The sequence below is a fragment of the Balaenoptera acutorostrata genome, chromosome 4, assembly GCF_949987535.1.
Source record: "Balaenoptera acutorostrata chromosome 4, mBalAcu1.1, whole genome shotgun sequence".
Classification (NCBI taxonomy): domain Eukaryota; kingdom Metazoa; phylum Chordata; class Mammalia; order Artiodactyla; family Balaenopteridae; genus Balaenoptera; species Balaenoptera acutorostrata.
In genome coordinates, this window is record NC_080067.1 from 336,206 (window position 1) to 354,363 (window position 18,158).

Consider the following 18,158-nt stretch of genomic DNA (forward strand, 5'->3'; position numbering starts at 1 on the left):
TTTCCTGAAACGTCTAAAAAACACAGCTTAGAGAGCATACGGCACTTCCACGCATGGGCGTATAAACTGTGAAAACTAAAAATCAGAAAGACACAGGCACCCCAAAGTTTAGGGCTGCTCTGTTGACAAGAACCCCCACTTCATTACACCTTAAATATCCTAGGAAAGAGAAAAATGGATAAAGAAGTTGTGGTCCTCATGTACAATGGAATATCACTCAGCCATGAAATCAACGTCATAAGGCTAGTAGCAGCACGATGAGTGGATTTAGGTACGACGATTCTAAGTGAAATAAGTCACACAGAAAAAGACACTTATCATAAGATATCACTTATGGAGGGAATGTAAAAACCGCTACACTTGACCTGAATGACAAAACAGAAGAGAGTCACACGTTTAGAAAACACACTATGGCTGCTGAACGGGAAAGCTGAGGTGGGGTGATGCATAAAACAAGGGTTTCAAATTAGCTCAGATACCGTTCCATAAACCCAATATGTAATAGACAAGACCTACTCCTTGCTCAGTGAACTGGACTCAACACCCCCTATTCACCGCACAAGAATATATCTGACTAGTAAGAATCTTCAAACCTATGTATTGATATCTCTCTGTAAGTGAGTCAAGGGGGTGTAAAGCAGCATAAACACAGCCGTGAAAAGCAGCTAAGCCCCATTATAAAAATAAATGACTTTTCAAAACCCGTGAAACAAAGACAGTGAAAGAGAGAGAAATTCTTACACAATTCGTTCAGGGGCTGTGATGCAACCTGGATTGACCATATCTAGACCCACAGCTGATTGAGACATAAGGGTGGACACTCTTGGGGCTGAGAGGTTTGGTGAGGTTGGGTGAGCCAACGCAGACCCTTTAAAGTAATACTGCATGGTACCCATCCCATGGGTCCCAAATCTCCAGGTTCAAGGGCATCTTCCTACGTCGAAAACATGCATGAGAAACCCAGAAGATGGTACACCGTGTGATCGGGAAAGGTTTCTAAAACGCACCTCATTTCTCATCTACTTGTGCTCGGGTTCGACATTCCAGCCGCTTTACTAGCCATCTCCCTCCTTGGAGAATCAGCACCTTTAAGCTCCTGTTCCGTACAGGTTGCAATTTGTCCTGAGGATGAACGGGAAGAGGGGGAACCAATGAGAGACTAGCTCTAGGTGTTGGGACAGGCACAGGTCACTCTATTTATCCATCAGGAAGAAGAATTAACCACAGGCTTAGCCTGCCCTCTGGAACCAGAATAGGGCCTGAAGCAATCCTGCGCTTTTGCGGCCAGCTCCCAAAAAAGCGACTTGAAAAATGGAGCTCGGGGGCACTGCAATTCACAAACCTGCAGAGTTATAAATGATAACTCTCGTCCACAAATATATTGAGGGAAGGCAACGAAGACGATTTGAAAGCAAGGCAGAATTGCAGGAAACAGATTTCAGAAGGTAGATTCGAATCGCCTTGAAAGCACATGAAAAGCGGCAAAACGTGGACAATGATGCCCTTGGCCAAAAAGGGCGTATGCGTTTTTTCCTGAATATATTCAGGAAAAAACGCATACGCCCTTTTTGGCCAACCAAGCAACCTGGAAAGGCAAATCAGCGCTCCAAAGAAGTCTCGCTTCCCAGCGGGTAAAAGGGCCATGTGGAAAAAAGTGTCCAAACCAGAAATGCAGGACCGGCCATGGAGAAATGGGAGCCTTGCTACGCTGATGGGCGGGATGTAAATTGCCAACAGCCACCCTGGAGAAGTGTACGGTGTTTCCTGAAACGTCTAAAAAACACAGCTTAGAGAGCATACGGCACTTCCACGCATGGGCGTATAAACTGTGAAAACTAAAAATCAGAAAGACACAGGCACCCCAAAGTTTAGGGCTGCTCTGTTGACAAGAACCCCCACTTCATTACACCTTAAATATCCGAGGAAAGAGAAAAATGGATAAAGAAGTTGTGGTCCTCATGTACAATGGAATATCACTCAGCCATGAAATCAACGTCAAAGGCTAGTAGCAGCACGATGAGTGGATTTAGGTACGACGATTCTAAGTGAAATAAGTCACACAGAAAAAGACACTTATCATAAGATATCACTTATAGAGGGAATGTAAAAACCGCTACACTTGACCTGAATGACAAAACAGAAGAGAGTCACACGTTTAGAAAACACACTATGGTTGCTGAATGGGAAAGCTGAGGTGGGGTGATGCATAAAACAAGGGTTTCAAATTAGCTCAGATACCGATCCATAAACCCAATATGTAATAGACAAGACCTACTCCTTGCTCAGTGAACTGGACTCAACACCCCCTATTCACCGCACAAGAATATATCTGACTAGTAAGAATCTTCAAACCTATGTATTGATATCTCTCTGTAAGTGAGTCAAGGGGGTGTAAAGCAGCATAAACACAGCCGTGAAAAGCAGCTAAACCCCATTATAAAAATAAATGACTTTTCAAAACCCGTGAAACAAAGACAGTGAAAGAGAGAGAAATTCTTACACACTTCGTTCAGGGGCTGTGATGCAACCTGGATTGACCATATCTAGACCCACAGCTGATTGAGACATAAGGGTGGACACTCTTGGGGCTGAGAGGTTTGGTGAGGTTGGGTGGGCCAACGCAGACCCTTTAAAGTAATACTGCATGGTACCCATCCCATGGTTCCCAAATCTCCAGGTTCAAGGGCATCTTCCTACGTCGAAAACATGCATGAGAAACCCAGAAGATGGTACACCGTGTGATCGGGAAAGGTTTCTAAAACGCACCTCATTTCTCATCTCCTTGTGCGCGGGTTCGCCATTCCAGCCGCTTTACTAGCCATCTCCCTCCTTGGAGAATCAGCACCTTTAAGCTCCTGTTCCGTACAGGTTGCAATTTGTCCTGAGGATGAACGGGAAGAGGGGGAACCAATGAGAGACTAGCTCTAGGTGTTGGGACAGGCACAGGTCACTCTATTTTCCCATCAGGAAGAAGAATTAACCACAGGCTTAGCCTGCCCTCTGGAACCAGAATAGGGCCTGAAGCAATCCTGCGCTTTTGCGGCCAGCTCCCAAAAAATCGACTTGAAAAATGGAGCTCACGGGCACTGCAATTCCCAAACCTGCAGAGTTATAAATGATAACTCTCGTCCACAAATATATTGAGGGAAGGCAACGAAGAGGATTTGAAAGCAAGGCAGAATTGCAGGAAACAGATTTCAGGAGGTAGATTCGAATCGCCTTGAAAGCACATGAAAAGCGGCAAAACGTGGACAATGATGCCCTTGGCCAAAAAGGGCGTATGCGATTTTTCCTGAATATATTCAGGAAAAAACGCATACGCCCTTTTTGGCCAACCAAGCAACCTGGAAAGGCAAATCAGCGCTCCAAAGAAGTCTCGCTTCCCAGCGGGCAAAAGGGCCATGCGGAAAAAAGTGTCCAAACCAGAAATGCAGGACCGGCCATGGAGAAATGGGAGCCTTGCTACGCTGATGGGCGGGATGTAAATTGCCAACAGCCACTCTGGAAAAGTGTACGGTGTGTCCTGAAACATCTAAAAAACACAGCTTAGAGAGCATACGGCACTTCCACGCATAGGCGTATAAATTGGGAAAACTAAAAATCAGCAAGACACAGGCACCTCAAAGTTTAGGGCTGCTCTGTTGACAAGAACCACCACTTCATTACACCTTAAATATCCTAGGAAATATAAAAATGGATAAAGAAGTTGTGGTCCTCATGTACAATGGAATATCACTCAGCCATGAAATCAACGTCATAAGGCTAGTAGCAGCACGATGAGTGGATTTAGGTACGACGATTCTAAGTGAAATAAGTCACACAGAAAAAGACACTTATCATAAGATATCACTTATAGAGGGAATGTAAAAACCGCTACACTTGACCTGAATGACAAAACAGAAGAGAGTCACACGTTTAGAAAACACACTATGGCTGCTGAACGGGAAAGGTGAGGTGGGGTGATGCATAAAACAACGGTTTCAAATTAGCTCAGATACCGTTCCATAAACCCAATATGTAATAGACAAGACCTACTCCTTGCTCAGTGAACTGGACTCAACACCCCTATTCACCGCACAAGAATATATCTGACTAGTAAGAATCTTCAAACCTATGTATTGATATCTCTCTGTAAGTGAGCCAAGGGGGTGTAAAGCGGCATAAACACAGCCGAGAAAAGCAGCTAAACCCCATTATAAAAATAAATGACTTTTCAAAACCCGTGAAACAAAGACAGTGAAAGAAAGAGAAATTCTTACACAATTCGTTCAGGGGCTGTGATGCTACCTGGATTGACCATATCTGGACCCACAGCTGATTGACACATAAGGGTGGACACTCTTGGGGCTGAGAGGTTTGCTGAGGTTGGGTGAGCCAACGCATACCCTTTAAAGTAATACTGCATGGTACCCATCCCATGTGTCCCAAATCTCCAGGTTCAAGGGCATCTTCCTACGTCGAAAACATGCATGAGAAACCCAGAAGATGGTACACCGTGTGATCGGGAAAGGTTTCTAAAACGCACCTCATTTCTCATCTCCTTGTGCTCGGGTTCGCCATTCCAGCCGCTTTACTAGCCATCTCCCTCCTTGGAGAATCAGCACCTTTAACTAAACTCCTGTTCTGTACAGGTTGCAATTTGTCCTGAGGATGAACGGGAAGAGGGGGAACCAATGAGAGACTAGCTCTAGGTGTTGGGACAGGCACAGGTCACTCTATTTTCCCATCAGGAAGAAGAATTAACCACGAGCTCAGCCTGCTCCCCAGAACCAGAAGAGGGCGTGAAGCAATCCTGCACTTTTGCGGCCAGCTCCCAAAAAGGCGACTTGAAAAATGGAGCTCAGGGGCACTGCAATTCACAAACCTGCCGAATTATAAATGATAACTCTCGTCCACAAATATATTGAGGGAAGGCAACGAAGAGGATTTGAAAGCAAGGCAGAATTGCAGGAAACAGATTTCAGGAGGTAGATTCGAATCGCCTTGAAAGCACATGAAAAGCGGCAAAACGTGGACAATGATGCCCTTGGCCAAAAAGGGCGTATGCGTTTTTTCCTGAATATATTCAGGAAAAAACGCATACGCCCTTTTTGGCCAACCAAGCAACCTAGAAATGCAAATCAGCGCTACAAAGAAGTCTCGCTTCCCAACGGGCAAAAGGGCCATGCAGAAAAAAGTGTCTGAACCAGAAATGCAGGACCGGCCATGGAGAAATGGGAGCCTTGCTACACTGATGGGCAGGATGTAAATTGCCAACAGCCACTCTGGAGAAGTGTACGGTGTGTCCTGAAACATATAAAAAACACAGCTTAGAGAGCATACGGCACTTCCACGCATGGGCGTATAAATTGGAAAAACTAAAAATCAGCAAGACACAGGCACCCCAAAGTTTAGGGCTGCTCTGTTGACAAGAACCCCCACTTCATTACACCTTAAATATCCTAGGAAAGAGAAAAATGGATAAAGAAGTTGTGGTCCTCATGTACAATGGAATATCACTCAGCCATGAAATCAACGTCATAAGGCTAGTAGCAGCACGATGAGTGGATTTAGGTACGACGATTCTAAGTGAAATAAGTCACACAGAAAAAGACACTTATCATAAGATATCACTTATAGAGGGAATGTAAAAACCGCTACACTTGACCTGAATGACAAAACAGAAGAGAGTCACACGTTTAGAAAACACACTATGGCTGCTGAACGGGAAAGCTGAGGTGGGGTGATGCATAAAACAAGGGTTTCAAATTAGCTCAGATACCGTTCCATAAACCCAATATGTAATAGACAAGATCTACTCCTTGCTCAGTGAACTGGACTCAACACCCCCTATTCAAAGCACAAGAATATATCTGACTAGTAAGAATCTTCAAACCTATGTATTGATATCTCTCTGTAAGTGAGTCAAGGGGGTGTAAAGCGGCATAAACACAGCCGTGAAAAGCAGCTAAACCCCATTATAAAAGTAAATGACTTTTCAAAACCCGTGAACCAAAGACAGTGAAAGAGAGAGAAATTCTTACACAATTCGTTCAGGGGCTGTGATGCAACCTGGATTGACCATATCTGGACCCACAGCTGATTGAGACATAAGGGTGGACACTCTTGGGGCTGAGAGGTTTGGTGAAGTTGGGTGAGCCAACGCAGACCCTTTAAAGTAATACTGCATGGTACCCATCCCATGGGTCCCAAATCTCCAGGTTCAAGGGCATCGTCCTACGTCGAAAACATGCATGAGAAACCCAGAAGATGGTACACCGTGTGATCGGGAAAGGTTTCTAAAACGCACCTCATTTCTCATCTCCTTGTGCTCGGGTTCGCCATTCCAGCCGCTTTACTAGCCATCTCCCTCCTTGGAGAATCAGCACCTTTAAGCTCCTGTTCCGTACAGGTTGCAATTTGTCCTGAGGATGAACGGGAAGAGGGGGAACCAATAAGAGACTAGCTCTAGGTGTTGGGACAGGCACAGGTCACTCTATTTTCCCATCAGGAAGAAGAATTAACCACAGGCTTAGCCTGCCCTCTGGAACCAGAATAGGGCCTGAAGCAATCCTGCGCTTTTGCGGCCAGCTCCCAAAAAAGCGACTTGAAAATGGAGCTCAGGGGCACTGCAATTCCCAAAGCTGCAGAGTTATAAATGATAACTCTCGTCCACAAATATATTGAGGGAAGGCAACGAAGAGGATTTGAAAGCAAGGCAGAATTGCAGGAAACAGATTTCAGGAGGTAGATTCGAATGTCCTTGAAAGCACATGAAAAGCGGCAAAACGTGGACAATGATGCCCTTGGCCAAAAAGGGCGTATGCGTTTTTTCCTGAATATATTCAGGAAAAAACGCATACGCCCTTTTGGCCAACCAAGCAACCTGGAAAGGCAAATCAGAGCTCCAAAGAAGTCTCGCTTCCCAGCGGGCAAAAGTGCCATGCGGAAAAAAGTGTCCAAACCAGAAATGCAGGACTGGCCATGGAGAAATGGGAGCCTTGCTACGCTGATGGGCGGGATGTAAATTGCCAACAGCCACTCTGGAAAAGTGTACAGTGTGTCCTGAAACATCTAAAAAACACAGCTTAGAGAGCATACGGCACTTCCACGCATGGGCGTATAAATTGGGAAAACTAAAAATCAGCAAGACACAGGCACCCCAAAGTTTAGGGCTGCTCTGTTGACAAGAACCCCCACTTCATTACACCTTAAATATCCTAGGAAAGAGAAAAATGGATAAAGAAGTTGTGGTCCTCATGTACAATGGAATATCACTCAGCCATGAAATCAACGTCATAAGGCTAGTAGCAGCACGATGAGTGGATTTAGGTACGACGATTCTAAGTGAAATAAGTGACACAGAAAAAGACAATTATGATAACATATCACTTATAGAGGGAATGTAAAAACCGCTACACTTGACCTGAATGACAAAACAGAAGAGAGTCACACGTTTAGAAAACACACTATGGCTGCTGAACGGGAAAGCTGAGGTGGGGTGATGCATAAAACAAGGGTTTCAAATTAGCTCAGATACCGTTCCATAAACCCAATATGTAATAGACAAGACCTACTCCTTGCTCAGTGAACTGGACTCAACACCCCCTATTCACCGCACAAGAATATATCTGACTAGTAAGAATCTTCAAACCTATATATTGATATCTCTCTGTAAGTGAGCCAAGGGGGTGTAAAGCGGCATAAACACAGCCGTGAATAGCAGCTAAACCCCATTATAAAAATAAATGACTTTTCAAAACCCGTGAAACAAAGACAGTGAAAGAGAGAGAAATTCTTACACAATTCGTTCAGGGGCTGTGATGCAACCTGGATTGACCATATCTGGACCCACAGCTGATTGAGACATAAGGGTGGACACTCTTGGGGCTGAGAGGTTTGGTGAGGTTGGGTGAGCCAAAGCACACCCTTTAAAGTAATACTGCATGGTACCCATCCCATGGGTCCCAAATCTCCAGATTCAAGGGCATCTTCCTACGTCGAAAACATGCATGAGAAACCCAGAAGATGGTACACCGTGTGATCGGGAAAGGTTTCTAAAACGCACCTCATTTCTCATCTCCTTGTGCTCGGGTTCGCCATTCCAGCCGCTTTACTAGCCATCTCCCTCCTTGGAGAATCAGCACCTTTAACTAAACTCCTGTTCTGTACAGGTTGCAATTTGTCCTGAGGATGAACGGGAAGAGGGGGAACCAATGAGAGACTAGCTCTAGGTGTTGGGACAGGCACAGGTCACTCTATTTTCCCATCAGGAAGAAGAATTAACCACGAGCTCAGCCTGCTCCCCAGAACCAGAAGACGGCGTGAAGCAATCCTGCACTTTTGCGGCCACCTCCCAAAAAGGCGACTTGAAAAATGGAGCTCAGGGGCACTGCAATTCCCAAACCTGCAGAGTTATAAATGATAACTCTCGTCCACAAATATATTGAGGGAAGGCAACGAAGAGGATTTGAAAGCAAGGCAGAATTGCAGGAAACTGATTTCAGGAGGTAGATTCGAATCGCCTTGAAAGCACATGAAAAGCGGCAAAACGTGGACAATGATGCCCTTGGCCAAAAAGGGCGTATGCGTTTTTTCCTGAATATATTCAGGAAAAAACGCATACGCCCTTTTTGGCCAACCAAGCAACCTGGAAAGGCAAATCAGCGCTACAAAGAAGTCTCGCTTACCAACGGGCAAAAGGGCCATTCAGAAAAAAGTGTCAAAACCAGAAATGCAGGACCGGCCATGGAGAAATGGGAGCCTTGCTACACTGATGGGCGGGATGTAAATTGCCAACAGCCACTCTGGAGAAGTGTACGGTGTTTCCTGAAACATCTAAAAAACACAGCTTAGAGAGCATACGGCACTTCCACGCATGGGCGTATAAATTGGGAAAACTAAAAATCAGCAAGACACAGGCACCCCAAAGTATAGGGCTGCTCTGTTGACAAGAACCCCCACTTCATTACACCTTAAATATCCTAGGAAAGAGAAAAATGGATAAAGAAGTTGTGGTTCTCATGTACAATGGAATATCACTCAGCCATGAAATCAACGTCATAAGGCTAGTAGCAGCACGATGAGTGGATTTAGGTAAGACGATTCTAAGTGAAATAAGTCACACAGAAAAAGACACTTATCATAAGATATCACTTATAGAGGGAATGTAAAAACCGCTACACTTGACCTGAATGACAAAACAGAAGAGAGTCACACGTTTAGAAAACACACTATGGCTGCTGAACGGGAAAGCTGAGGTGGGGTGATGCATAAAACAAGGGTTTCAAATTAGCTCAGATACCGTTCCATAAACCCAATATGTAATAGACAAGATCTACTCCTTGCTCAGTGAACTGGACTCAACACCCCCTATTCAAAGCACAAGAATATATCTGACTAGTAAGAATCTTCAAACCTATGTATTGATATCTCTCTGTAAGTGAGTCAAGGGGGTGTAAAGCGGCATAAACACAGCCGTGAAAAGCAGCTAAACCCCATTATAAAAGTAAATGACTTTTCAAAACCCGTGAACCAAAGACAGTGAAAGAGAGAGAAATTCTTACACAATTCGTTCAGGGGCTGTGATGCAACCTGGATTGACCATATCTGGACCCACAGCTGATTGAGACATAAGGGTGGACACTCTTGGGGCTGAGAGGTTTGGTGAAGTTGGGTGAGCCAACGCAGACCCTTTAAAGTAATACTGCATGGTACCCATCCCATGGTCCCAAATCTCCAGGTTCAAGGGCATCTTCCTACGTCGAAAACATGCATGAGAAACCCAGAAGATGGTACACCGTGTGATCGGGAAAGGTTTCTAAAACGCACCTCATTTCTCATCTCCTTGTGCTCGGGTTCGCCATTCCAGCCGCTTTACTAGCCATCTCCCTCCTTGGAGAATCAGCACCTTTAACTAAACTCCTGTTCCGTACAGGTTGCAATTAGTCCTGAGGATGAACGGGAAGAGGGGGAACCAATGAGAGACTAGCTCTAGGTGTTGGGACAGGCACAGGTCACTCTATTTTCCCATCAAGAAGAAGAATTAACCACAGGCTTAGCCTGCCCTCTGGAACCAGAATAGGGCCTGAAGCAATCCTGCGCTTTTGCGGCCAGCTCCCAAAAAAGCGACTTGAAAATGGAGCTCAGGGGCACTGCAATTCCCAAAGCTGCAGAGTTATAAATGATAACTCTCGTCCACAAATATATTGAGGGAAGGCAACGAAGAGGATTTGAAAGCAAGGCAGAATTGCAGGAAACAGATTTCAGGAGGTAGATTCGAATGTCCTTGAAAGCACATGAAAAGCGGCAAAACGTGGACAATGATGCCCTTGGCCAAAAAGGGCGTATGCGTTTTTTCCTGAATATATTTAGGAAAAAACGCATACGCCCTTTTGGCCAACCAAGCAACCTGGAAAGGCAAATCAGCGCTCCAAAGAAGTCTCGCTTCCCAGCGGGCAAAAGTGCCATGCGGAAAAAAGTGTCCAAACCAGAAATGCAGGACTGGCCATGGAGAAATGGGAGCCTTGCTACACTGATGGGCAGGATGCAAATTGCCAACAGCCACTCTGGAGAAGTGTACGGTGTGTCCTGAAACATATAAAAAACACAGCTTAGAGAGCATACGGCACTTCCACGCATGGGCGTATAAATTGGAAAAACTAAAAATCAGCAAGACACAGGCACCCCAAAGTTTAGGGCTGCTCTGTTGACAAGAACCCCCACTTCATTACACCTTAAATATCCTAGGAAAGAGAAAAATGGATAAAGAAGTTGTGGTCCTCATGTACAATGGAATATCACTCAGCCATGAAATCAACGTCATAAGGCTAGTAGCAGCACGATGAGTGGATTTAGGTACGACGATTCTAAGTGAAATAAGTCACACAGAAAAAGACACTTATCATAAGATATCACTTATAGAGGGAATGTAAAAACCGCTACACTTGACCTGAATGACAAAACAGAAGAGAGTCACACGTTTAGAAAACACACTATGGCTGCTGAACGGGAAAGCTGAGGTGGGGTGATGCATAAAACAAGGGTTTCAAATTAGCTCAGATACCGTTCCATAAACCCAATATGTAATAGAAAAGATCTACTCCTTGCTCAGTGAACTGGACTCAACACCCCCTATTCAAAGCACAAGAATATATCTGACTAGTAAGAATCTTCAAACCTATGTATTGATATCTCTCTGTAAGTGAGTCAAGGGGGTGTAAAGCGGCATAAACACAGCCGTGAAAAGCAGCTAAACCCCATTATAAAAGTAAATGACTTTTCAAAACCCGTGAACCAAAGACAGTGAAAGAGAGAGAAATTCTTACACAATTCGTTCAGGGGCTGTGATGCAACCTGGATTGACCATATCTGGACCCACAGCTGATTGAGACATAAGGGTGGACACTCTTGGGGCTGAGAGGTTTGGTGAAGTTGGGTGAGCCAACGCAGACCCTTTAAAGTAATACTGCATGGTACCCATCCCATGGTCCCAAATCTCCAGGTTCAAGGGCATCTTCCTACGTCGAAAACATGCATGAGAAACCCAGAAGATGGTAAACCGTGTGATCGGGAAAGGTTTCTAAAACGCACCTCATTTCTCATCTCCTTGTGCTCGGGTTCGCCATTCCAGCCGCTTTACTAGCCATCTCCCTCCTTGGAGAATCAGCACCTTTAACTAAACTCCTGTTCCGTACAGGTTGCAATTAGTCCTGAGGATGAACGGGAAGAGGGGGAACCAATGAGAGACTAGCTCTAGGTGTTGGGACAGGCACAGGTCACTCTATTTTCCCATCAAGAAGAAGAATTAACCACAGGCTTAGCCTGCCCTCTGGAACCAGAATAGGGCCTGAAGCAATCCTGCGCTTTTGCGGCCAGCTCCCAAAAAAGCGACTTGAAAATGGAGCTCAGGGGCACTGCAATTCCCAAAGCTGCAGAGTTATAAATGATAACTCTCGTCCACAAATATATTGAGGGAAGGCAACGAAGAGGATTTGAAAGCAAGGCAGAATTGCAGGAAACAGATTTCAGGAGGTAGATTCGAATGTCCTTGAAAGCACATGAAAAGCGGCAAAACGTGGACAATGATGCCCTTGGCCAAAAAGGGCGTATGCGTTTTTTCCTGAATATATTTAGGAAAAAACGCATACGCCCTTTTGGCCAACCAAGCAACCTGGAAAGGCAAATCAGCGCTCCAAAGAAGTCTCGCTTCCCAGCGGGCAAAAGTGCCATGCGGAAAAAAGTGTCCAAACCAGAAATGCAGGACTGGCCATGGAGAAATGGGAGCCTTGCTACACTGATGGGCAGGATGCAAATTGCCAACAGCCACTCTGGAGAAGTGTACGGTGTGTCCTGAAACATATAAAAAACACAGCTTAGAGAGCATACGGCACTTCCACGCATGGGCGTATAAATTGGAAAAACTAAAAATCAGCAAGACACAGGCACCCCAAAGTTTAGGGCTGCTCTGTTGACAAGAACCCCCACTTCATTACACCTTAAATATCCTAGGAAAGAGAAAAATGGATAAAGAAGTTGTGGTCCTCATGTACAATGGAATATCACTCAGCCATGAAATCAACGTCATAAGGCTAGTAGCAGCACGATGAGTGGATTTAGGTACGACGATTCTAAGTGAAATAAGTCACACAGAAAAAGACACTTATCATAAGATATCACTTATAGAGGGAATGTAAAAACCGCTACACTTGACCTGAATGACAAAACAGAAGAGAGTCACACGTTTAGAAAACACACTATGGCTGCTGAACGGGAAAGCTGAGGTGGGGTGATGCATAAAACAAGGGTTTCAAATTAGCTCAGATACCGTTCCATAAACCCAATATGTAATAGACAAGATCTACTCCTTGCTCAGTGAACTGGACTCAACACCCCCTATTCAAAGCACAAGAATATATCTGACTAGTAAGAATCTTCAAACCTATGTATTGATATCTCTCTGTAAGTGAGTCAAGGGGGTGTAAAGCGGCATAAACACAGCCGTGAAAAGCAGCTAAACCCCATTATAAAAATAAATGACTTTTCAAAACCCGTGAACCAAAGACAGTGAAAGAGAGAGAAATTCTTACACAATTCGTTCAGGGGCTGTGATGCAACCTGGATTGACCATATCTGGACCCACAGCTGATTGAGACATAAGGGTGGACACTCTTGGGGCTGAGAGGTTTGGTGAAGTTGGGTGAGCCAACGCAGACCCTTTAAAGTAATACTGCATGGTACCCAACCCATGGTCCCAAATCTCCAGGTTCAAGGGCACCTTCCTACGGCGAAAACATGCATGAGAAACCCAGAAGATGGTACACCGTGTGATCGGGAAAGGTTTCTAAAACGCACCTCATTTCTCATCTCCTTGTGCTCGGGTTCGCCATTCCAGCCGCTTTACTAGCCATCTCCCTCCTTGGAGAATCAGCACCTTTAACTAAACTCCTGTTCCGTACAGGTTGCAATTAGTCCTGAGGATGAACGGGAAGAGGGGGAACCAATGAGAGACTAGCTCTAGGTGTTGGGACAGGCACAGGTCACTCTATTTTCCCATCAAGAAGAAGAATTAACCACAGGCTTAGCCTGCCCTCTGGAACCAGAATAGGGCCTGAAGCAATCCTGCACTTTTGCGGCAGCTCCCAAAAAAGCGACTTGAAAATGGAGCTCAGGGGCACTGCAATTCCCAAAGCTGCAGAGTTATAAATGATAACTCTCGTCCACAAATATATTGAGGGAAGGCAACGAAGAGGATTTGAAAGCAAGGCAGAATTGCAGGAAACAGATTTCAGGAGGTAGATTCGAATGTCCTTGAAAGCACATGAAAAGCGGCAAAACGTGGACAATGATGCCCTTGGCCAAAAAGGGCGTATGCGTTTTTTCCTGAATATATTCAGGAAAAAACGCATACGCCCTTTTGGCCAACCAAGCAACCTGGAAAGGCAAATCAGCGCTCCAAAGAAGTCTCGCTTCCCAGCGGGCAAAAGGGCCATGCGGAAAAAAGTGTCCAAACCAGAAATGCAGGACTGGCCATGGAGAAATGGGAGCCTTGCTAAGCTGATGGGCGGGATGTAAATTGCCAACAGCCACTCTGGAAAAGTGTACAGTGTGTCCTAAAACATCTAAAAAACACAGCTTAGAGAGCATACGGCACTACCACGCATACGCGTATAAATTGGGAAAACTAAAAATCAGCAAGACACAGGCACCCCAAAGTTTAGGGCTGCTCTGTTGACAAGAACCCCCACTTCATTACACCTTAAATATCCTAGGAAAGAGAAAAATGGATAAAGAAGTTGTGGTCCTCATGTACAATGGAATATCACTCAGCCATGAAATCAACGTCATAAGGCTAGTAGCAGCACGATGAGTGGATTTAGGTACGACGATTCTAAGTGAAATAAGTCACACAGAAAAAGACAATTATGATAACATATCACTTATAGAGGGAATGTAAAAACCGCTACACTTGACCTGAATGACAAAACAGAAGAGAGTCACACGTTTAGAAAACACACTATGGCTGCTGAACGGGAAAGGTGAGGTGGGGTGATGCATAAAACAAGGGTTTCAAATTAGCTCAGATACCTTTCCATAAACCCAATATGTAATAGACAAGACCTACTCCTTGCTCAGTGAACTGGACTCAACACCCCCTATTCACCGCACAAGAATATATCTGACTAGTAAGAATCTTCAAACCTATGTATTGATATCTCTCTGTAAGTGAGCCAAGGGGGTGTAAAGCGGCATAAACACAGCCGTGAATAGCAGCTAAACCCCATTATAAAAATAAATGACTTTTCAAAACCCGTGAAACAAAGACAGTGAAAGAGAGAGAAATTCTTACACAATTCGTTCAGGGGCTGTGATGCAACCTGGATTGACCATATCTGGACCCACAGCTGATTGAGACATAAGGGTGGACACTCTTGGGGCTGAGAGGTTTGGTGAGGTTGGGTGAGCCAAAGCACACCCTTTAAAGTAATACTGCATGGTACCCATCCCATGGGTCCCAAATCTCCAGATTCAAGGGCATCTTCCTACGTCGAAAACATGCATGAGAAACCCAGAAGATGGTACACCGTGTGATCGGGAAAGGTTTCTAAAACGCACCTCATTTCTCATCTCCTTGTGCTCGGGTTCGCCATTCCAGCCGCTTTACTAGCCATCTCCCTCCTTGGAGAATCAGCACCTTTAACTAAACTCCTGTTCTGTACAGGTTGCAATTTGTCCTGAGGATGAACGGGAAGAGGGGGAACCAATGAGAGACTAGCTCTAGGTGTTGGGACAGGCACAGGTCACTCTATTTTCCCATCAGGAAGAAGAATTAACCACGAGCTCAGCCTGCTCCCCAGAACCAGAAGACGGCGTGAAGCAATCCTGCACTTTTGCGGCCAGCTCCCAAAAAGGCGACTTGAAAAATGGAGCTCAGGGGCACTGCAATTCCCAAACCTGCAGAGTTATAAATGATAACTCTCGTCCACAAATATATTGAGGGAAGGCAACGAAGAGGATTTGAAAGCAAGGCAGAATTGCAGGAAACAGATTTCAGGAGGTAGATTCGAATCGCCTTGAAAGCAGATGAAAAGCGGCAAAACGTGGACAATGATGCCCTTGGCCAAAAAGGGCGTATGCGTTTTTTCCTGAATATATTCAGGAAAAAACGCATACGCCCTTTTTGGCCAACCAAGCAACCTGGAAAGGCAAATCAGCGCTACAAAGAAGTCTCGCTTCCCAACGGGCAAAAGGGCCATTCAGAAAAAAGTGTCAAAACCAGAAATGCAGGACCGGCCATGGAGAAATGGGAGCCTTGCTACACTGATGGGCGGGATGTAAATTGCCAACAGCCACTCTGGAGAAGTGTACGGTGTGTCCTGAAACATCTAAAAAACACAGCTTAGAGAGCATACGGCACTTCCACGCATGGGCGTATAAATTGGGAAAACAAAAAATCAGCAAGACACAGGCACCCCAAAGTATAGGGCTGCTCTGTTGACAAGAACCCCCACTTCATTACACCTTAAATATCCTAGGAAAGAGAAAAATGGATAAAGAAGTTGTGGTTCTCATGTACAATGGAATATCACTCAGCCATGAAATCAACGTCATAAGGCTAGTAGCAGCACGATGAGTGGATTTAGGTAAGACGATTCTAAGTGAAATAAGTCACACAGAAAAAGACACTTATCATAAGATATCACTTATAGAGGGAATGTAAAAACCGCTACACTTGACCTGAATGACAAAACAGAAGAGAGTCACACGTTTAGAAAACACACTATGGCTGCTGAACGGGAAAGCTGAGGTGGGGTGATGCATAAAACAAGGGTTTCAAATTAGCTCAGATACCGTTCCATAAACCCAATATGTAATAGACAAGTTCTATTCCTTGCTTAGTGAACTGGACTCAACACCCCCTATTCAAAGCACAAGAATATATCTGACTAGTAAGAATCTTCAAACCTATGTATTGATATCTCTCTGTAAGTGAGTCAAGGGGGTGTAAAGCGGCATAAACACAGCCGTGAAAAGCAGCTAAACCCCATTATAAAAATAAATGACTTTTCAAAACCCGTGAAACAAAGACAGTGAAAGAGAGAGAAATTCTTACACAATTCGTTCAGGGGCTGTGATGCAACCTGGATTGACCATATCTGGACCCACAGCTGATTGAGACATAAGGGTGGACACTCTTGGGGCTGAGAGGTTTGGTGAAGTTGGGTGAGCCAACGCAGACCCTTTAAAGTAATACTGCATGGTACCCATCCCATGGTCCCAAATCTCCAGGTTCAAGGGCATCTTCCTACGTCGAAAACATGCATGAGAAACCCAGAAGATGGTACACCGTGTGATCGGGAAAGGTTTCTAAAACGCACCTCATTTCTCATCTCCTTGTGCTCGGGTTCGCCATTCCAGCCGCTTTACTAGCCATCTCCCTCCTTGGAGAATCAGCACCTTTAACTAAACTCCTGTTCCGTACAGGTTGCAATTAGTCCTGAGGATGAACGGGAAGAGGGGGAACCAATGAGAGACTAGCTCTAGGAGTTGGGACAGGCACAGGTCACTCTATTTTCCCATCAAGAAGAAGAATTAACCACAGGCTTAGCCTGCCCTCTGGAACCAGAATAGGGCCTGAAGCAATCCTGCGCTTTTGCGGCCAGCTCCCAAAAAGGCGACTTGAAAAATGGAGCTCAGGGGCACTGCAATTCACAAACCTGCCGAATTATAAATGATAACTCTCGTCCACAAATATATTGAGGGAAGGCAACGAAGAGGATTTGAAAGCAAGGCAGAATTGCAGGAAACAGATTTCAGGAGGTAGATTCGAATCGCCTTGAAAGCACATGAAAAGCGGCAAAACGTGGACAATGATGCCCTTGGCCAAAAAGGGCGTATGCGTTTTTTCCTGAATATATTCAGGAAAAAACGCATACGCCCTTTTTGGCCAACCAAGCAACCTAGAAATGCAAATCAGCGCTACAAAGAAGTCTCGCTTCCCAACGGGCAAAAGGGCCATGCAGAAAAAAGTGTCCAAACCAGAAATGCAGGACCGGCCATGGAGAAATGGGAGCCTTGCTACACTGATGGGCAGGATGTAAATTGCCAACAGCCACTCTGGAGAAGTGTACGGTGTGTCCTGAAACATATAAAAAACACAGCTTAGAGAGCATACGGCACTTCCACGCATGGGCGTATAAATTGGAAAAACTAAAAATCAGCAAGACACAGGCACCCCAAAGTTTAGGGCTGCTCTGTTGACAAGAACCCCCACTTCATTACACCTTAAATATCCTAGGAAAGAGAAAAATGGATAAAGAAGTTGTGGTCCTCATGTACAATGGAATATCACTCAGCCATGAAATCAACGTCATAAGGCTAGTAGCAGCACGATGAGTGGATTTAGGTACGACGATTCTAAGTGAAATAAGTCACACAGAAAAAGACACTTATCATAAGATATCACTTATAGAGGGAATGTAAAAACCGCTACACTTGACCTGAATGACAAAACAGAAGAGAGTCACACGTTTAGAAAACACACTATGGCTGCTGAACGGGAAAGCTGAGGTGGGGTGATGCATAAAACAAGGGTTTCAAATTAGCTCAGATACCGTTCAATAAACCCAATATGTAATAGACAAGACCTACTCCTTGCTCAGTGAACTGGACTCAACACC